The sequence below is a fragment of the Fukomys damarensis genome, unplaced genomic scaffold (genome assembly GCF_012274545.1).
Source record: "Fukomys damarensis isolate Sample0158 unplaced genomic scaffold, DMR_v1.0_HiC HiC_scaffold_25, whole genome shotgun sequence".
Taxonomy (NCBI): domain Eukaryota; kingdom Metazoa; phylum Chordata; class Mammalia; order Rodentia; family Bathyergidae; genus Fukomys; species Fukomys damarensis.
The window spans coordinates 35,498,779-35,519,373 of NW_022900937.1; the positions used below are offsets into that span (position 1 = coordinate 35,498,779).

Consider the following 20,595-nt stretch of genomic DNA (forward strand, 5'->3'; position numbering starts at 1 on the left):
CCACCGCGGGCTTGTCCCTTAGGGGAGCACGGTGGTCCTGCGGGGGAGCAGCGGCAGCCCAAGGCCCAGGGCCCAAGGTCAGCACTATGCGGGGAGGCGGGCGTCCTTCTGCCTTTGGAGATTCATTTGCCTTCCAGAGATGTTAGGCCGGTGCTGGGGTGCTGGCTGTGCAGTGAGCACCGCAGCTGCCTGCTGGGAGGATGTGGCCCTCAGGTCCCGACCTCTAGCTTGGTGTGTGTAGGGGGCACACAGAGCCCGGGGCAGCCCCGGCTTAGAATCAGCCTCAAGGGTGTGAATGGTGGGCTTTCCTGGCCGCTGCTGCTCCTAGGAGGAGAAGATGGGAGGAATAAAGCGACTTGCAGAGAGAGCTGGGGACGTTAGCAAAAACAGTGCCTCTCTCCCTAGTTTAAAAAATACAGCTCTGTTCTTGTTAGTCTCTTCCTAGAGATGCGCACACAAGCGAGATCTGCCGCCCTTAGAACTTCATGAGTGACTTCTAATTTTAGCTACATTTAACACTGCTTTATTAAATATTAATGAGGAAACCGTTAGTGTTTTGCCCTTGAGATTTGTTATGCGATGCATAACACGAGTCGGTTACCGCATTGTTATTTTTACCCTGACTTTAGTGTGTGATTTGTGCTCTACAGTAGGACTGTCGCAGTGTTTTAAAAAGCACGCCTCTCTCTAAAATAAAATATATGTGCATATATAAAAATGTATTTGAATTTTAAAAGAAGGTGCATCTGTTACTGGTGGCATGTAGGTCTGGCTGGTCTGTTCGGTTTGACTGTGAAAATCCCTTTTGCTGCTTAGTTTATGGGAATGACCCAAATATGCAAGTAACATTGACAATATGTAGTTGGGGCGTTCTTATTATCAAATCACATTAGGATTTTTCTTTCCAGGTGCCTTCTGAGTGTATTGACTTAAGTGCAGCACTTCTGAGGGAACAAACAATGAGTATAATCCATCACACACCCTTCCTGCAGCCTTGATGTGTTTCCCAGACACTGGGCCTTGAAGGACTAATGCCTTGGTATTAAATCCTTGTGCATATCTAGTGGTTTCCAAAAGTTTTCTTTTGTGGAAGGATTTGCAGATTAGATTGTCAGCTGATTGCTAAAATTAGTTTCTATTTGTTATTCTGGAATATTGGGCTTATATGTGGAAAAAGTTCAGAGTTGAGCTTTCTTTTTACAATGCCTCATTGGTTCTAGCACTATATTTATGTGAAAAGGTATAAGTCATTATGTCTAAAAAGAGAAAAAGTGATTTTGGATTGGGTCTTATTATAAATGTCAGTGGTACTTTTCTATTAGGTACCAAAATTTCAGGGAAAAAAAACCCCTGAAATCATTTTTGAAATTTTGAGTTAATTCTTTTTAAAAATTAAAAAAATTTTATTAGTAGGTGTTTGCAGCACACAGTGATGACATTCATTGTGGAAAATTGGTGCATGGATAAAAGACATCTCATTCCTTTTTTTTTTTTTTTCTCTTGCCCTGCAGTCCCTTTCAAAAATTTTTTGTCAGCATTGGATGCATTTATTTTAAGTCTTTATTCTTAGTTCATTGAAAAAAGTTTTGTGCCATTCTTTATTTTTCAGTAGAGATTCCCCTTTTAAATCTAGGAAGTGCACATCAATTTTATTACATTGATATTGTTTTGATTAATTGTATTATTATTATAGTAATAGTAACTTTTTATGTTCAGAGCCATATGGTAACAATCTTCAAATTTAATAAAATATTCTTTTTAATCAAAAAAAACAAATTAAAAACTTGCAATAATAAAATATAGACCAAGAATCAGGTGATATTGTGTAGATTTAACAACTATTTTGGCAGAATAAGATTGGTAATAAAAAGCACAAGGTCCTGAGTTTGATCCCAGTACCCCCCCAAAAAAAGGGATGGTAATACAGTTGTACAGAGATAAAGGCATGTTATAAAATTTGTCAGGGAAAGTTCATGCATGCTAAATATAAGTGATATGCTGGAAATTAACCTTCTTTTCAACTGTGATTAACTTATTTTTAAAAAGGCATATTTTTAGTATGTCGGAAGTTATATTTTTTCAACTATGTATTTGAAATTCATATGCTAGGCAAGCACTGTAGCACTGAACGAATTTAAAATTCTCATAATTCGGGTTAGGGTTACTTTGGAGTGTACAAAGGGACTGTGTGTTTTTACATTCATTTTAAGCTGTATTCCACCCAAAAAAATAAAAAGGAGAGAGAGAGAGAGAAGAAAGAAAGAAAGAAAGAAAGAAAGAAAGGAAAGAAAGAAAGAAAGAAAGAAAGAAAGAAAGAAAGAAAGAAAGAAAGAAAGAAAGAAAGAAGAAAGAAAGAAAAGGGAAGAGAACCAGCTAGCCCAGGAAGGTTAGTACAGGAGGTGGAAATGGGGGGCCAGAGCCCCCCTGCCAGGTGATCTTGCAGAAACTTTTATCCTGTAAAATCTGGGTTTCTTCCTTGAAAAATAAGAATGCCAGAGATCCTTAGGATCAGGTATATTGAAGGGTGGAGAAGTCCGCAAGGTATAAGTTGCACTGAAATATCAGTCACTTGAACATCACAGGTCAAGGCTTGGTCTGTTTTCTGTTACCATAGCAGCATACTGATGCTGGCTAATTCTTGAGACCTAGAGCTGTCTTTGCTCATGGTTGTAGAAGCCGGAAGTCTCAGGACTGTGCCAAACCCCTTTGTTCCACTGTGACCCACGAGAGTGTCACAGGGTGCGACAGGAGCTTGCTAACTGGGGATACCAGTTCTCCTGCCTGCTAAAGCCATGGTGGGCCCTGACATAACCTCATCCTACCCTACACCTCCCAAAGTCCCTCTCCAGACACCACCAGCATCTCCTTTTGGGCAGGAGGTCTGTGGCACATGAGAACTGCAGCAGGCTGAGAAGGAACAGCGAATGAGAAGGCGTCTCAGGGCCCCACCTGGGGTCCTGGCATGCAGCCGTGCCACACTGAAACCGTACAGGCACAGTTGGGGAGCATGGTCACAGCTGCTAGGAGGGCTAGGCTCAGATAGGTGCACATGTCCTGGTCCCTGGAGAGAGAACATTCTGATGATGATGGGGCTGCAGGAATGCGGGGTGTAGTAGGGAATGTCTTCCATCATAGCATTACAGGCAGGTTCATGCTATTCGCCGACTTTTAGAGGCAGTCAGACTTGGTAACTATCCGAAAGCCCAGGCCACAGGACCAGCTCATGGGTGCCTGCCGGAGGCCATCACTTCTGCCTCCCTTGAAGTTCATCAATGAAATCCACATGTTGCTTTGTGAGGTACCCAGCCTACGTTCTCCAGTTGGGTAAGCAGAGGCCAAAGAGGTTGCTCAGGATGTGCACTGGTCACACCCGACCTCCAAGCCTCAGACGACTGCGGGCCTAATGAATGACTTGCGGGCCTGATGAATGACTTGCGGACCAGGAAAGCAGAGAGGCTCGGAAAGCCTTGGAAATTGTGGTGACTCAGAGTGAAAATGATTTAGGACCGCAAGGCCCTGCGGCACCCAGATGGACGCGGGTGTTGAGAGGAGGGGTCGTTGCTGGGTGTTGTGCTTGGAGAAGCCCTTTGTGTGGAATCAGCTGTTGCCGTGTGTGCTTCAGGAGAGATGTCAAGCCCCAGCGGTGACTTCGCCCTTCTCCAAGAGGGGGACTCGTGTTGATAGCGGGCGGACGGCTCTAAAGAGTTGGGGAACATTGGGTGAGATCCGGGAGTGGGTGACTTTGCTGGGGGAAGAAGGGAGGTGACAGGGGCTCTGGGTGTCATCTCCAGAGACGTTGGCCATGGGGAGTGACCTTGCAGTACTGCAGAACACAGGCCCCCAGGGAAGCGAGGGACGCTGGTGCGTGTCTGTCGGGTGCAGCCTGCTACACCTCCATACCACCTGGGAATGCAGCGGTTCAGTCCATGGGACTGAAGCTCCCACCAGTGTGCCCTGAAAGAAAATACAGTGCAGCCAGAGAGATGGGAAATCAGAAGGAAGAGCCTGGTGTGACAAACTTTCTGTAGCACATAAGAAGCAAATGTCAGGATTGATGGGAAACAGGAAGTGTTGTCTACCAATTGTTCCAAAAGGAGGAAGAGCCTAGTTTAAAGCCCTTGAAGAGGAGAAAGCAGTTTTGCACAGTAAGCCGTCCATATCAATGGGCTCTATGTCTGGACTCAACCAACCACACACCAGAGATATTTGAAAAAAAAAATTTATATTGAACATTCCAATGTTTTCTTATCATCATTCCTTAAAGAATACAGTAAGAACTCTACGTGGTATTTACATTATGATGTTTATTGTAAGAATCTCTTATTTTTTTATAATTAAAGTTTTCTGTTTCTCTGGACCCTACTCATCTTTTATAGAACTTGTAGAATGTGTTCGTAGTTGTCTTTGTTGTTCGATACCTTTGAAAAATTCTGTATTCCTAAATTGTACAAATGCAATTGATTTTTAATATTGATCTTGCGTCTAGTCACTTAGTGAGTCTCTAGTGTTCTTAATATTTTTGTATATGTATATAAACCCTCATATAAAAAGCCACTGTGAATAGTTTCCCCACCTGCCTCACAAGTGCAAGAACCTGAGTTCAATCCCCAATCCCCACCCCACAAAAAAGCCATTGTGAGTAAAGAAAACTAAATGTATTCCTTTTCAGTTCTCTCACTTTGTCATGTTTCCTGCTATGTAAGGACGATATGTAGGGTCCATAATGCAGTGTTGAGTGGAAACATTAGAGATAGTTTCTTGTGCCTGGTTTTTATAAAGTGTATTCTAATTTAGAGGTCTAGTTGCTGTCACTTTTTTCTAAATGTCCTTTATTACGCCACGGAAATTCCCTCATAGTTCTGTTTTGCGTAGTTGCATTTGAGGTTTTTTTCGTAAGTGCAGGTTGACATTTATGAGAGGCCTGGTTTCCACGTCGTGGGATGGCACTGGGTCTCAGGATTTTTCTCTTGCTGTATTTAGTTCACTGACTGCCAGCTCCAACTTATAATCTCCTGCACGCCATGGAAAACAGGCTGGTTTAAACACACATTCACTGCACATCTGGATTCTATTTGCTCATACTTTGTTTTACATTTTTTACTTCTTTACTCATGAGAGACTTTGGTCTAGACTTTTCTTTGACTGCTTTTTGCCTGATTTAAGAGGGACTTCGCTTCTTTTCCCTCCCTTTCCCTTCCCTCCTCCTCCTCTTCCTCCTTCTCCTCTTCCTCCTCCTCCTCTTCCTCCTTCTCCTCCTCCTCTTCTTCCTCCTCCTCCACTTCATACTTGAATATGCAAATGAAGAGCAAAATAGGGAGATAGGATGCAGGGAGAAGTTTACTTCCCAGGTTGCACATTCCATTGTTTTAAAAAATTTCTCTCTCTCTCTCTCTCTCTCTATATATATATATATCTCCTCATTTGTTTCATTTACAATAGTTTACCTTAGTTCATCGAAATGAAATTTAGTGTTATTAATTGAATTGTTTCTTATTGAAATTTTGGTAATATTCATCTGAAAATACAACCTAGTGACTTCCTTGTGGGACTATTTCTAAGTGTTGAATCCTTTCCAGGGTGTATGCTGTTATTCACACTCCATTTTTATTTATTATTATTATTATTATTATTTTGAGACAGATTCTTATCAGTTGAGACTGACCTAGAACTCACTATGTAGCCCAGGCTGGTGTGAAACTCACAGTGATCTTCCTGCTTCAGCCTCCCGAGTGCTGGGATTATAAGCATGCGCCACCACCCCCGGCCTCACACTCTTCACTATCTTTCCTAGGAGTGGATTCAGTGTTCCTTACTTCAAGTTACCTAGCGTAGATGGAGAGAAACCTAGCAGAGTATATGTTTCGTTATTATTTTTTTAAAGCAAACACTTTTGACTTTCTTTGCCCTCTCTATTCCATTTTATATTTTCTTTATTGCTCTTTTCCTGTTGGAAGCCTTCAGTTCTGTTCATGCTCAGTCTGCAGCTCCATTTCTGCCTTTCTAAGTGGTCAACAGCTCAGTGAGGGTTTGGACCTTTCCTTGTTTGTTTGTTTGTTTGTTTTTTGAGACAAGGTCTCACTATGTAGTTGAGACTGACCTGGAACTTGCTACGTAGCCCAGGCTGGTCTCAAACTCACAGCGATCCTCCTGCTTCAGCCTCCTGAGTCCTGGGATTACAGGCGTACACCACCACGTCCAGCTGGGCCCTTCCTTTTTTAACAGAAGCATTACAGATTATGACTGCCCCTCAGTTCTGCTTTAACACTCTTCTCTTAGGTTTTATTAAATTGTAGTCTTGTGATTTTTTAGTTCTATGTACTTTTTAATTTTCACAGACTTAGTTATCTTTCTTCTTGCTGAGACGAAATACCCAATGCCCGCAAGTTGAGGGAGGAAAGGCTTCTTGGGCTCACAGTCTGTAGAGGGTTCAGTCCACAGTTGGCTGGCTCCAGGGGGGTGGCAGGTGGCAAAGGGGCATCGCAGTGCAGGCGGGGAGAAGGCAGCAAGCAGCAAGCTACCAGCAGCCCTCTCTCTGTCCCTTGTACTTATTTTATCCAGCTGCTCGCCTTTGGGGAGGGGTCCCAGCACCTGCACCCTTCATCCCAGCGTGGCACCGTGAATCAGTCCCAGCATCACACCCTAGCTCCCGCCTCCTCCGAAAAGCCCCCCTATGGCCGTGTGGGGCTTGGGGGGGACACAGACCACGACACCCACATTCTTCCGTAACCGTGGGTTATTGATAAGCGTTTCATGATTTTTCAAATGTGAAGAAGGGTCGCAGCGCTGCCAATGCTGCCCTTAGCACACCGGGTTTGGGAACCTACTCCACACAGTACTGGGTTCCTTTTCTGCCCTAGAACAATGGCAGCTTTTATCAATACAGTTTTGAACAGATTCTGCACTCTCAACCACTTTGGTGTGTCTTAGAGGTGTTACTAAGTCAAGAACATTTCCAGGGCTTTTCCTGCCCTGTATTTCCGCACGTGTTTCCTGTGTTGAGCGGTGTGCAGTGAATCTCTTCACTGTGATAGTGCTCGTCACATTTCCCCGGCACGTGTTTTGTACGTTTTGAAGCGATTGGATGTCCACAAATTCGGAACGACTGTGGCTTCATAATGAACCGCTCCTTTCAACACAACACACCGCCTCCTTGTCCTCTACGTAGGTTTCATCTGTTGAAGCCGAGCATCTCCTTGGTTGTTTTCCTTCATTGCTTTTCTTCCCCCTTTAACTTACAACCTCCCCAGCTTTCTTATGTTTTGTAGCTATTTCTCTTTTTAAAATGCAATTTTACCTCCTCCTTCCTTTGGCTTACCAGCTTTAAATCCCCTCACTTCTTACAATTTTTAACATAGATGGACCTTTTTCTCTGGGGTGATTTTATACTACTGTCTTCACTCTTGCTATTATTTTTTTTTTCTTCAGATGCCTATTTGTTTCTTTATCTCTTTATTCCATTCTTTTTCCTTTTAGAATTGGGAAGCTGCACATTTTATTTTCCTGCTGTTAGTGATACCAGGGAAATGTTATTATGGGTGCATAAAGTTTTTTAAAAGAAACTTAATTCCCCTTTTCCCCCCAAAACACGAGGGCCTTAAGCTGACGAGTCTTGCAAGGTAGGGTGCTTATCTACTTGTTACTCCTGTTATTTTAACGGGCCTTAGTTATTTCTCAGTACTCACAGTCTTCACAGAATGTGACTCATGATGGGGGCAGCAGGGTCCCCATCTCCATCTCCGTTGCCCCGTGGGTTCCTGTGCCCCTTAGTTGAAGCCTCTTTCTGTACTCAGAGCGCCCAGGCGGGCGGGAGGCTGGGGTTGGAAGTTTTACCAGGGCCTTGCTGCAGAGTGGGCCCAGCAGGTGGCAGGGTGGGGAAGGGTGTGCTGGCCCAGTTGGAGGAGAGGCACGGCACCCCACCTCTGGGCCCGCACACAGCTTCTGTGTACGTTGTATGCAGACACAGAAGGGCCCGGCAAGTGTTAAGTCCGATGCGGGACACTCCCAAATTGAGTCCAGCGTAGGCAACTTAGTCATTTAATAAGGCTCTGCCTCAAAATAAAAAATTTAAAGGGGCTGGGGATGTAGCGTATTGCAAAGGCCCTGTGTTGAATCCGTAGTACTGTAAAAAAGAAAAGAAAATTAGTAATTATCAAGTAGTGTTCGCTTTATTCCATGGTTTTTACGCTACCCTCATTGTCCTTTTTTTCCTTGCAGAGTTTAGCGTCTGTGAGTGCACACTTGCAGGACGTAATGAGCACACTCGTCGCGGGGAGTGGGTCCTTGCTCAGAGCGCGGCCTCACCCTCTTTTCACCCCGCCCTCTCCTTCTCTGTCCATCTCTCCATCCCGTCTGTCCCCCATGCACCGTGAATCAGCAACCATAGCGCCCTGTGCCCTTCCACCAAAACCATACCAGTGTATTTTTAAAGAGCCGAACCTCCACGTCCCGCTTTTCCCCAGGGATGCGAAGTTCTGGGCACTGTCAGCCCTTGTGTCGGGTCTGCGGGACGAGGCACCTTCCGCGGTGCCCCTGAAGGCCGCGGGTCTGGTTGCCTCACTGTAGGCAGCACGGGTGTCTGAGTGCAGGGCTGTGGCGAGTGCAGCCTGAGGGATCCACAGTCCGCTCGGAGCAGGGTTTCCAGAATTACCATGCGCGAGTGCGGTAGTGAGCTTTGCTTTCAAGGAAATCCTCAGAAAGCCATTGTCTAAAACTGAGCCGAACCAAAATTCTGCCCGGCTCAGATGGGAATAATCCTGGAGGCCTTGCGACCCACACACCCAGGGCAAAGCCGGGGACCCACGGGACCCCAAGACGCCTCTTACTGACAACTTCCTGTCAGCAGAGGGGTGGAAGCCTCAGGAGGCGCAGTGGTTAGAGGCCGCCCCTGCATCCGGAGCTCAGAAGCCCCGTCCCAGTCCTCATGCAGGCTGGGCTCATTTCCCCAGCTGGGTAGAGCTTCTGCTTCACGCAAAGCCAGGGAGGAAAGGGTTGGTCCGTGTCCACTTTCCATGGTCCTTTAAAGTCTGCATCTTGAGCGTATTGGTGGCGCACACCTGTCATCCCAGCACTTGGGGAGGCTGAGGCAGGAGAATTGTGAGTTAGAGACACCCTGGGCAATGTAGTAACTTAGTGAGACCCTGTGTCAAAATAAAAATTAAAAACGGGCTGGGGCTGTCGCTCATCGTGAAGGCTGGGGTTCACAGTCAGCGTCTGGTCTGCATGCTGTTTCAGTGGCTGCCCATGAGCTGCACCCTGGCCCTGCCTCTCTGAAGCCCCAAGCCCTTGACCCCCGCTGTGTCCCACACTGGGGGCCCCATGTTCAGTGACAGGCGCGGGACAGCCCTGCTTCTTCCTCCGCACCGAGCAGGCTCTGCTGGCTGCCGCCTGGCTCCTCACCCCGGACTGGGCTCTTCTCGGGCTTTCAGACCACACTCTTATTTCTGGGCTGTGAATTTCCAGAGCTTCTGCCCAGCCGCCTCTCCCACTGCACGCTGGAATAGGAAGTGTGTTCACAGCTATAATTGGCACACTTAACTACCAGTTAAATTCACAGTGAGTACAAAATCCCTACTGCTCCTGACCCTAAAACAAGCTATAAAAATGTGACATGGCTGTGGGCCCCCTGGGGCTTTCCAAAATAAAATGATGCTTACTTGGGGTTCCAGAATAGCCCAGGCTGTGTGTTCAGGGCGTTGACTGATACAGAGCATCACGTCTCGCACCCCGGGGCTTCGCTGCTCCTGGCAGATTCCTTTCTCATTTCTGGTTTTTCCTGAGATAAGAGGAAGCACAGCAGTAGTTCTTTATTTTCTGGGTGACTTTTTTTCTGAGGTACTAGAGACTGAACCCGGAGCCCTCGTGTTGTCCTATGTCCCTAGTCTTGGAACCCTCTTGCCTCAGCCTCCCAGAGTGCTGGGATTGCACATGTGAGCTACCATGCTGGATGTTCTGGTAACCCCTTGAGGACAGGCCCCTTCTTTGGCATTCTTGGCATCCTTTACAGGGTCTGTTCCAGAAAGAGTCATGTAAGAGCGAACTCAGGACCTGAGGGGCTGGAGTAGAAGGTCCGGCAGCCCTGCCTCAGTGACCCCACTTGTGTGTGCATGATGTCTGGGCATCTCATTCCTGCAAGCCAGCTCTCCCATCCCCTGGCAGCCGGTGGGAAATGGAGCAGCCCTTCCTGACCCCATCAGAGACCTCCATGCTGAGGGCCTGCAGCTCGGGGCCGTCCCAAGGCCTCGCTGGGTACCTTCGTGTCCTGCTGTTCGACATGGCCCTCGGGTCTGTCTCCAGGATGCCCTGTTTTAATCTGCAGCCCCTCACACTTCCACCTGAGTGAGCAAGAGGTGCTCAGGGAAGGAGACTCGGAGAGGGAGGACGCTACAGGTGCTGTGGTGACTGATCCCCTGTCCAGGCAGAGCGGGTGGGAACACAAATATAGCAGTGCCGATGTGCTTAAAATTCACCACCGTGAAAGACACATTGCCAGAAGTAGCCCTCAGAATCCTCCCCCGCTCTGACCGCACTCGTCCCATCTCCTGGCCATTTTCCGCAGCAGCTCTGGAGTCCTCTTTCCTGAGGGTCTTTAGCTGCACTCTCCTGGCTGCCTTGATGTCCCGAATGGATTCAAAACGTCTCCCTCTCGTGGTCACTGTGACTCTTGGAAGAGCCGGGAGTCTTGAGGTGCTGAATACTGGCACCAAGGCCGATGAGGACATAGCGTCGTGTTTTTACGGGCCTGCCTTTCAGTTGGATGGTGCTCGGCAGTAGAAATTCATCATATTTTTTATCAAACCTGATAAAGACCCCCAGGAAAGAGGACTCCAGAGCTGCTGCAGAAAGTGGCAAGAAGGGTGGGGTGAGTGTGCAGGAAGTGGGGTGTGAAGCTGACCCGTGGCAGTGTGTCTCTGCCTGCCATGAACTAATTTAAACATTCATCGTATATTTTGAGCATACCTCCTCTGTGTGCTATGAAAGTACGCAGGACACTTTCAGATGCTCCCTCACCCTTGTGGAAAACCTAACTGGTGTCTTTGCCCCTGGTGCTGGGAGAATCCCCTAACTGATGAGCACCAGGGTGCATCCAGGTGAAAACTCCACCTAGGCTCCCAGGGCCTGGGGGCAAACTTTGGACTCCTTTTCTGGACCCAGAAGCCGCTGCAGGCAGAGCTGTTGGCTCTCAGTGCATCTGGCGGGATGCAGGGGATGCAGGACGCAGCCAACCCCGAGCTTGGGAGATCTGGTCAATCCTAGGACACCCCCAGCCTGGACCCAGTGTCTGTAGGATGCTCATCTTGGGGGTGGTGTGCTGGAGCAGGTGGAGGGGTATGCTGGGCACACTGGTCCTCCTGTACGGCCCCTCCAGCACGGGTGGCCCTGGGCTCAGAATTACACTGCACAGAGAGCAATGGCATTGGAGACGAAGTGGGGGCCCCACGTCGCCCAGCAGCAGATCGCGCAGTGCTCGATTTCCCTTTCTCTCTGTGGCTCTCAGTTTCTGAGACCTTTCTATCTCCCACAATCTTAAGAACTGGCTTCCTGTAGAATGCCGTCCTACCGTGGAATCTGGGAAGGTGTTATAGCAGCAGAGTGACTGCAAATCTAAGTGGAAACAGGAGGAAAAGTGAACAGTCCCTTGGCCTTCTCACTCAGGGAACCTCTTAAATCTTCGTTTTTCCACTTCTGTTTGGAGTGGGCCAGGGAAGATGTGCCACATAGATAGGCCTCTGGACTGCAGTCTGTCATGGCGCATATCTAGATGTCCTCCAGAGCCTCAGGTGCTCATAGGGGGGCTTTTTGGAGGTGGCTGGATCTAGGGTGGGTGATCATTAAATTAGTTTAGCATACTTCTGGGTGTGGACAATGGAGGCCCCACGATGGTTGTGGCAGCACCAACCGAAAGGGTTGTAGCTTGGATGGAACATAAGGGAGGGAAGGAAAGCAGGCTACTGCTGCTGCTGCCTCCTGCCTACCCTGCCATGGACTGTTTCTCCACAGCCCAGCTCTTTTGCCATGCCACTCAGCCTTAGAGCCAGCTGTATATGGAATGAAATCTCTGCAAACTACAAGCTAAAGTAAAGTTTTCCTCCTTTAACTTTGGCTGTGGGGTATTTTGTCTCAACAGTGAGAAAAGTAACTAAGAATCTGAACAGAACCAAATCCTCTGGAGTTGCCAGATCAGCTCTCTTTGTGTGTGTGATTTTTTGAGGCAGGGTCTCCATACATAGTTCAGGCTGGCCATGAACTCACTGTGTCACCCAGGCCAGTTTCAAACTTGCAGTTATTCAACTGCTTCAGCCTTCCCAGTGCTGGGATTTACAGGTGTGTGTCTCACTCCCAGCTCAGATTAACTCTGAGAATCTTGTTCCTTACTTATTTTCTGGAAGCTTGCTATGGTGTTTGAAGGGAGCCTGCATTGTCCCCTGTTGAAGGACTTGGGTCCAGGCAAGTCGTACACTCATCAGATCAGTGATCACAGCTCCCTGAGTTGCAGAACATTTGGGCTACGCCGGAGGCCAGCAGTGCATAGCAGTGACCACAGCACGAATCCCAAGAGGTGACTGCCATCTAGAATTCAAGGACAGAGCAGTTCTGAGTCAGAATTCCACAGCACAGATGACAAGTGAGACGGGACGTTGGCTTGCTTTCTTCATGGATCAGGGACCCTCAGTCTTCTCCTCTGTGAAAGGAAGAGGCCATGCCCGGTCATGAGAACACCTTCCCCATCTCCAGGGTCCCTGCACACATGCGGGCTGGGGTGGGATGGGGAACTGACCCCTTGTCAGGGACGGCAGGCAGGCACAGTGTCCCAAGCTGTCACCAATTACCATTGAATAGTGTCTTGTTTACATGTTCAGCATGGAGGGCGGGAGGGAGGGAGGAGAGAAGAAAGCGCTGGCCTGCAGTTGATTCTGAGATTGGCAGTGAGTGACTGCAGTCACTGATCAGAATGATGCCAGTTTAAATTTTGTGTGTGTGTGTGTGTGTGTGTGTGTGTGTGTGTGCATGCTGACAAAAGAAAGCTTTTTAATAAACCTGCTTTGGTGTTCAAAATAAAATCTGATCCTTTGGATATCGCTTTTGGTTTGTGGATTTATGGTCTTGTCTTCTTTGTGCCTTTTTGGGTGGTTTCTTTTTGGCACATCCTGTGACACTCTGGCCATTGGGAAAGGAATAATGAATGCTTTTCTTTCCTGAGTCTGGCGTTAAGTCAGCCACCGGGTTCTGATGGCCTCTGCTTGCATCACAGGGAGGTCTGTTGCTTCATAGGTGTCTGATTTCTGTGCAGATTACGTTTTCTGTCTTTGGCTGTGTGCAGATGTGAGGAGCATGAAAGTCAAGCGCAGCCTCATTGTGACCCAGAGACCAACCGAGCTGCCAGGGCAGGCCTTTTATTCTGCTGATGGAATTTCTGTAGACTTACACCTGCAGTCTTAGAATGCAGACTGCTCCTGGAACAGAGCTTTCCTGGGACCTGCTGTGCTCAGGCACAGCCAGCAGAGCCCAGTGAACGTGCAGGCATTTGGTATGGGTGCGACCTTTGAGACTGTAGTGCATCTGGGAACGGAAGATCTGGGAAGAAGGCGTCATCCGCTGTTGGTGGTTGTTTGGTCCCTTCTCCTTTGTGCCCATCTCACCACCTTGATGGCAGGTCCACTTCATAACCAGGTCCTCCAGAGGGTAAAGATGGCCACCTGCTTCCCCCAGGTTGCAGGAGAGGTGCTGCCTCCCGAGACCGACGTGCTCCTGTCTGCATCTCTGCCTGTTCTGTGCATTTTGACCTCTGCTCAGCTCCTCAGTTCCTCCTTTGCAAACAGCAAGTGGTCGAGCCCTGAATGACAGTGACAGGATTAAGCAGCTACTGGTTCCCTACAGATCCATGCAGGCAGAAGGAGGAGAGTAGCAGTGCAGGGCTGGGGGTGCCCAGTGGTATGGAGCGGACTGCAGAAATGGAGGTCAGCAGCAGCCTGGTCCAAGGCCCTGGGTGCTGCCCAGCGACCTGTGTGTTCCCTGACTTCTTAGCCTGCATATATAGGAGGAGAAGAATGTGTGAGCATATGCATCGGCCTGAACATCTCTGGAGTCTTTTAAAATTGGAGTTACTCTTCGAATGTTGGCTGTGTCCTTTCAGCTCAGATGCAGAAACCAAAACAACCACTGCATAAGGCCCAGAGCTGCCACTGGGAGCTGCTGGTCTCCCCTCTGAGTCCACTGTGGCAATGCCTTTGGTGGCTTATGGGCATTCTCCCCAGGAGCCCCTTGGGCATGAGGACATTTTCCCAGGAGCCCCTGGGCTGCCCCCCATGGCTAACAGGAAGATCAGCAGCACCCAATGGTGTGTGCAACAGGGCTGGGAGTCCCTGTCCCAGATCCTGTGCCTTAGAGGGGGTGAACTGAGCAGCGCGTGGTGGTGGTTTTCTGAGTGTCTGTGAACCGCAGCTGTCATTGTGCCAAACGCACCCCTTCCAGCCTGGGTCCCCCTGCCTCAACCTGAGTTTTCCCAGAAGCTCACTTCCTAAATAAACCACTTTCACAAGAGTCCTTCTCCCAGTGTCTGCTTTGCAGAAACCCAAAATAAGATGCTTCCTTAGCCTCTGTTTTCTTATGCACAGGGCACAGGACCAGTGTGGTGTGGGCGGATCTGATTGCTGCAGGCTGGAGCTTCTGTAGCAGAGGCACTCACCTGTGGGGTTTGGGCTTCCTTTCTTGGTGGACCCTGTTAGTATTTCAGCCCTGAGTTTCCAGAAATGAGCTCTTGGGATTATTTACGGAGCGTGGGAAAACAGCACCCTATTGGAAGGATTCTGAAGCCCATACGATTTAAATTACCACTCCCACCCCCACCCCCGCCTGGGCTGTTCCCCCCAAGAGTGTGGAGGGTGCGACAGAACAAAATAGAAAAGTGGAGAAGAGCGAACATCTCCTCATCCTGGTCTGTCCGCCCTCAGGTTCCATCCACTCCCTGGGCCACCCTGGGCAAGGCTGGAAAAGGTTCTGGAACCTTCTGGGTCCCGAGTTTGCCGTGGAGAATCCAGAATGGGAATGTCCCCGGGATGACTCAGTGCAGATCCTGTGGGCAGAGCCGTTTTTAGATGGTTTTGGTTGAAGGCGGGGGCAGGGAAGTCACACAGAGCGAGCAGGGCTGTCGGGGCTGGCTTCCCTCATGGCTGGGACGAGCCAGGGGCTTATTTTGGGAACACAGGAAGGACTCCAGTCATTGACTGTGCCCTGTGGCTGCTGCAGACGCCTGGCAGTGAAGACGAGAGCATTGTGTCACCTACCTGAGATGACTCTGTCCTCCTCCCCAGAGACCCATACAGTTGACAGAACACTCATTTTCTCCACACTGCAAAAACGGCACCTGCAATTACCTGTACATTTGTGTCCTCTCAAATTAATTTAGCCACAGCACTGAGAAAAACAAATGGTCCCTTCTTCCAGATAACACAGGAGACGCTTTGAACTCAGGGAGCAGCCGCAGGGTGTCTGAGGACATCCTGAGACACAGGAGTGGGGACAGAACCTTGAAGCTTCCTCTGTGAGCCGCGACCCTGGGGTGTTCATGTGTCTCAGGGAGACGCATGCCAGACAGAGGTCCGGACTTGGGGATGCCATGTGACTCAGCGGTGCTCAGAGCAGCTCCCTTGTGGTCCAGGGCCACTGTGGCTACTGCAGGGGATGGAGACTGCAGAGGAGGGCAATAGGCCACTCCTGATGGCCTCTGGAGGCCAGGCCTGTCAGTCAGGTGTCACATCTGTTCCCTCCTGGTCCTCACGATGAACCTGGGGTGTGGGAACTGGTGGGGAGCGAATAATGTCCCCAAATTCCTCAGTTCCTGTGTTGAAGTTCCCCAGAGTGCAGCCTGCCCGGGGAGGCTCTGGCTGAGGTGAGGTTGGCCTGCAGTCCCCATCTGGCTTTAACCCAGGAAGGGTCTGTTGTCTGCACAGAAAGGGGAGGTGTGGAAAGAGGCTGCATGGTGGGCAGGCAGCGAAGAGATGGAAAAGACTACTTGGCCCCAAGGCCGAGGAGAGAAGCCGGTTCCCCGCCACCTGCAACTCTCGATCTGTGCTACTTAATTTCACTTCCTGTTCCAGAGCCGGGACCGTAGATCTGCATCAGTTCAGCGGCAGGACACTCAGAAAGTGTGACTTTTCTCATTTTATGAATGAGGAGACTGAGGCCCAGAGAAGACAGAGAGCAGAGGCTGCAGCTCCTTGTGAAGCCCAGGATCATGGCCCTTGAGTTATGAACTACACAACACTTAAGAGAACAGAGTTGTTTGGTTGGAAAAAACCCCATAAAACCTAAAGGCCATGGGTCACCCTTGGTGTTCTCAACACATATTCCTGATTGCTTCTTTGTCGGGGTGGGTAGCTAGTCACTTTTCTGGAACACAACGCCAGACCCAAGTGGGGAGAGGTTTAATCTGGCATGGTTTCCGAGGATTCGGTCCATGGTCGGCTGCTCCGAGGCACGAGCGTCATGAAGGGAGGGTGTGAGGGAGCAGAGCCGCTCAGTTCATGGTGGCCGGGAAGCAGAGCTGGGAACAGAGCCAGAGAGGAAGGGGCAGGGACCAGAAATGGACCCCAAAGCTTCCTTTCATGACCACCCAGGCACACCCTAGAGTGAGCTCCACCAACCCCCTGGGCAGCTTTCAGCCAATCAAGTTGTTACCCTTAAGCGTAATCATCACAGGGGGCCACATTTTTCTTACTTATTATCTTATTACAAAGTATAATATTCAGTTTATAGATGGTTCTGATAAGTAAAGAAAAGCAGAAACACTTGTTGCCATTCTTTTATGCACCCCCTCTTTTCTTTCAAGGTACTGCAGATGGAATTCAGGGCCTTCACACCGAGCTGTATTCCTATTTATGTATTTATTGTAAGACATAATCTTACTGAGTTGCTAAGTTATCTAAGCAACTTTGGTTCTTCCTGCCTCAGCTTCCCAGTGTGCTAGGATTATGGTGTGTGGCCAGCATGCCCAGCTTCTATCTTTTTGTTTGTGTGCACGGGTCCCTGCTGTCTTCTTGCCTCATTCTTGCTATAGAATCTCCAGCCACCTGTGCTCAGCTCCTCCAGAGGTCCACGGGCCCTGGGGGACAGGGTGCAGTGATCCTGTTCCCCTGTTTCCCCTCATTCCCGAGAAGCTGTTGCCTCATTTGATTTCGCCGCAGTGCTGCTTTTGTGAAACAGCCTGGCAGCCAGAGCAGAAGAGAACAGGAAAATCCTGGCGACTCCCAGCTTGCTCATCCTGGGAGTGGAAAGATGGAGACCCCTGCACATCTGAGGTGCAGTGACCTGGCCAGGCTGTGTGTTTGCAAGAAGACAGGTTGCTCCTGGTGGGGTGTGCAGAGAACCGCAGTTTGGGGTAAATGAGACGTGTTCACCCTCATGGTGCCCGGCTTTCTGTCCCCAGACCAGCTTGCTCTTCGATGCCCACCAGCTCTGTTCCCATGACCTCACACAGTGAGGCCCACAGAGGAGGCTCCCCAGCCCTCCTGAACCTTGTTTCTGGTGTGGATTATGCAACCCCTCGGCTGTAGTCCCTGCTTTGCCCCTTCCCTAGGGCCTGGGCTGCCCATTCGCTGTGGGGTAAGAAAGTACTGAGAGGGTGTGTTCACTTCGGTTTGATCCCGGCGCAGTTTTCTCTCTGGTCTTTCCTGGCTGGTTCAAAAAAGGAGAGACTGAAGATTATTTCCTGAGCCCAGGGCTCTGGACAGATTGGGTCTCCTTTTGCACAGGCACAAGGAGAGGAGGGAGTGTTCCTTCATTTGGGGTCCACAGTTGGATCAGGGACCACAGGGAAGCCCCTGCCTCCCCCACTTACTTTGCTGTGGTAGCAGAAGCAGCTGCTGAATGGGCCCTAGTTTCCACAATCCCTCTCCCTCCTCCATCCCTCCCTCTTCCTGTCTTCCTCCTCCTCCTCCCCTCCCTCTCCCCCTTCCTCTCTTTCTCCTCCTCCTTTTCCCCCTCTCCCTCTCCTCCCCATCCTCCTCCTCTCCCACTCCTACCTTCCCCTCCTCTTCTTGCGTCCAGCCTGTGGGAAAATTGTGACAACCAGGGACCCTCTGAGCTGCTGCCCATCTTGTTCCCGGGTGGAATTTTGGGAGATAACTTCCTCCTGGGTACTGGAGCAGGGCTATGCAACTGCCATGCTCACCCCCCCAACCCTCTTACACGGCATTAGCTGGGTGTTGTGAACGACTTTTTCCTTGTTAGAAGCCTTTTGCAGGTGGGTAGGGTGATGGGAAGCAGCCCCAGGTGGCTTTTCCTGTGCTCTAATTGCGGTGGGAAGGAGGGGTGGGGAGTCCCCTTGACAGCCTTTCCCTCCCTGCTCCCTCCCTTCTGGCCTCCAGCAGGTGAATCTCTCTTACCTTAGAGGTTTGCTGTTTGCTCCCAGTGTTTTCTGACCTGAGGTTAATGAGGGAGCGGGGCTGGGCCACATCCTGGGCTTGGGTGCTACATGCTCACGAGAGGCTCGGGGTTCACAGGCTCCAGCAGGTGCAGGATCCTGCAGGAAAACCCCCCTCAGGGTGAGGAGGTGATGCATTTCCTGACGTTGGGCGGGCAGTGCACAGAGCTTTGGAGCCTCAGTTTCCCTACCTCTAACCTGCCATGGCAGCAGCACCTGTGCTGGTTTGCAGGGGGAGCTCTGTGAGGTGGGGGGGACCCAAGCAGATTACAGGGCGTGTTCGTGACCAAGCAGGGGGCTGCTCCGGGCCTGGAGACAGAACACTTCCCTGATGGGACACTGTCTGCAAGGCCGGGCCTGGAGACAGAACACTTCCCTGATGGGACACTGTCTGCAAGGCCGGGCCTGGATGGCGCCTCGTTCCCTGGGGAGAGGGACAGCGCTTGTCCCACAACTGCCACCTGTGCAGCTCACAACAGCGTTTCATCCCGCGGCTTCCTGGGCTTCCCATTTGTATGTTGGCACCGAAGGACTCTTCACGTCGGGCTGAAGTATCCGGAGCGGAGACAGAATTCTAGGAAAACAGTTGGTTTCAACACTCAGCAGTGTCGAGAGGTGGGAGGATTAGGGAGGTGAGCCGGGTTACACAGTCTCGGTCCACACAAGCCCTGGTCAGCCGTCTGTTTCTGTGAACAAGTCTGGCTGGTGTCCGCCATGCCAGTGGCTCGGGTGGCGTCTGGGCCACAATATCAGAGCTCAGTGGTGGCTGCACAGACCCCCATGACCCCCCTCCCCCCAAGCATGAAACCGTCCCCGCCTGGCCCTCTGCAGACACAGCTCGTGGCCATAGTCTTCACCGTCCCTGGACTCAGCGGGAGAAGGAAGGCTGGGGACACTGGCATCAGGTGGGTGCTGTGGGACAGTGGTCAGTGCCCATCCGAGGATCTTGGGTTGGCTCCTCACCAGCTTCAGCCGACAAGGGCAGCCGAGAGGCTGACGTAGGAATTCCTGAGCAGGAAGAGGGCCATCGCAGCAAGGTCCTGAGGCTGCGAGGCAGAGCACGTGCCCGTGGACGTCCTTTCAGGAAACAGTCACGCACGTCATGAAGTGAAGGGGCTTGCATGCCACCTGTAAGGCCCAGGCCCTGCACAGCTATTATTATTTCTTAATTCTGATGTGAATTAAGGTCGCTTTCTCCCGGTGGGAAGAAGAAACCCCTTTGCAAAAGTTAACACTGGGAAAGCTTAGTTCCCTGAGCTCGCTTATGCCTGTCCACCTTTTCAGCTCTGACATGCAGAAGAGTCGGGACACCACGCCTTCTGTGAATACAATATATTGTGAGTGTAAAATCAGGAGGACACGTAGGAGAACAGATGGAGGCTGGCACTTTTTAAGCTCTGAGTTCGCCCAGAGGAAAACCTGTGTGTGAAAATAATCACCTGGAATTTTTCTTTTGGGAAACTTCTACAACACTGAAATGCATCTCTGAGCTTCACGTAAGCAGGTAGACGCGTCAGATGAGCCGGCACAGTTCCTTAGCTAATTAAGGCTGGGAGAAATGCTAGAGATCACTGATTTATTTTAAATTCTAAGAGATGGTTCTGTTTATTAAAACCTGCATGTTTGTGAATATCTGTAAGGCTCACAAGAATAGCTGAAGGTATATCTTGAGAGTCTTCCCCATTCTGGGCATGGTCCAGCCCTTCTCTCGATTACAGTGGTCCAATCTCAGCGCCTAGCCCATCTCTGAGAGTAAACAGCACAGACATACACAGTGTGGCACAGATGTGAGCTGTTCCACACTTGCTGTTTTCGGGGGATGTGTAGGGCCTCTGTCTGTCTGGTGCACATGGGGTCTTTCCTTCTGGTTGCAGGGCTCAGCACACCCTGATACAAGGTTGCTTGGCTCCCCTCACACAGCAGTGACTAACTGTATTAGTTCCTGATTGTTTACAAGTGGGATCACCCAGCTGGGCGGGCTGGGGCAAACTGCAATCTCATCATGTGGGGAGGCTGAAGCAGGAGGATTGAAAGTTCTAACCCACCTATTCAGGGAGACACTGTCTCAGAATAAAAAGGAATTAAAAGAGCTGGGAATATAGCTCAGTGTGAAGGCCCTGAATTCAATCTCCAGGATGAAAAGGAAAGAAAAGGAAAAAAAAAAAAAAAAAAAAAAA

At 49.9% G+C, this 20,595-nt stretch overlaps 1 protein-coding gene across 2 annotated transcripts in view; it reads left to right on the forward strand.

The window, feature by feature from the left end:
* Rnf144a (ring finger protein 144A) overlaps positions 1–20,595 on the forward strand; it is a 76,817-nt gene that overhangs the window by 15,159 nt on the left and 41,063 nt on the right. The window lies entirely within an intron of this gene.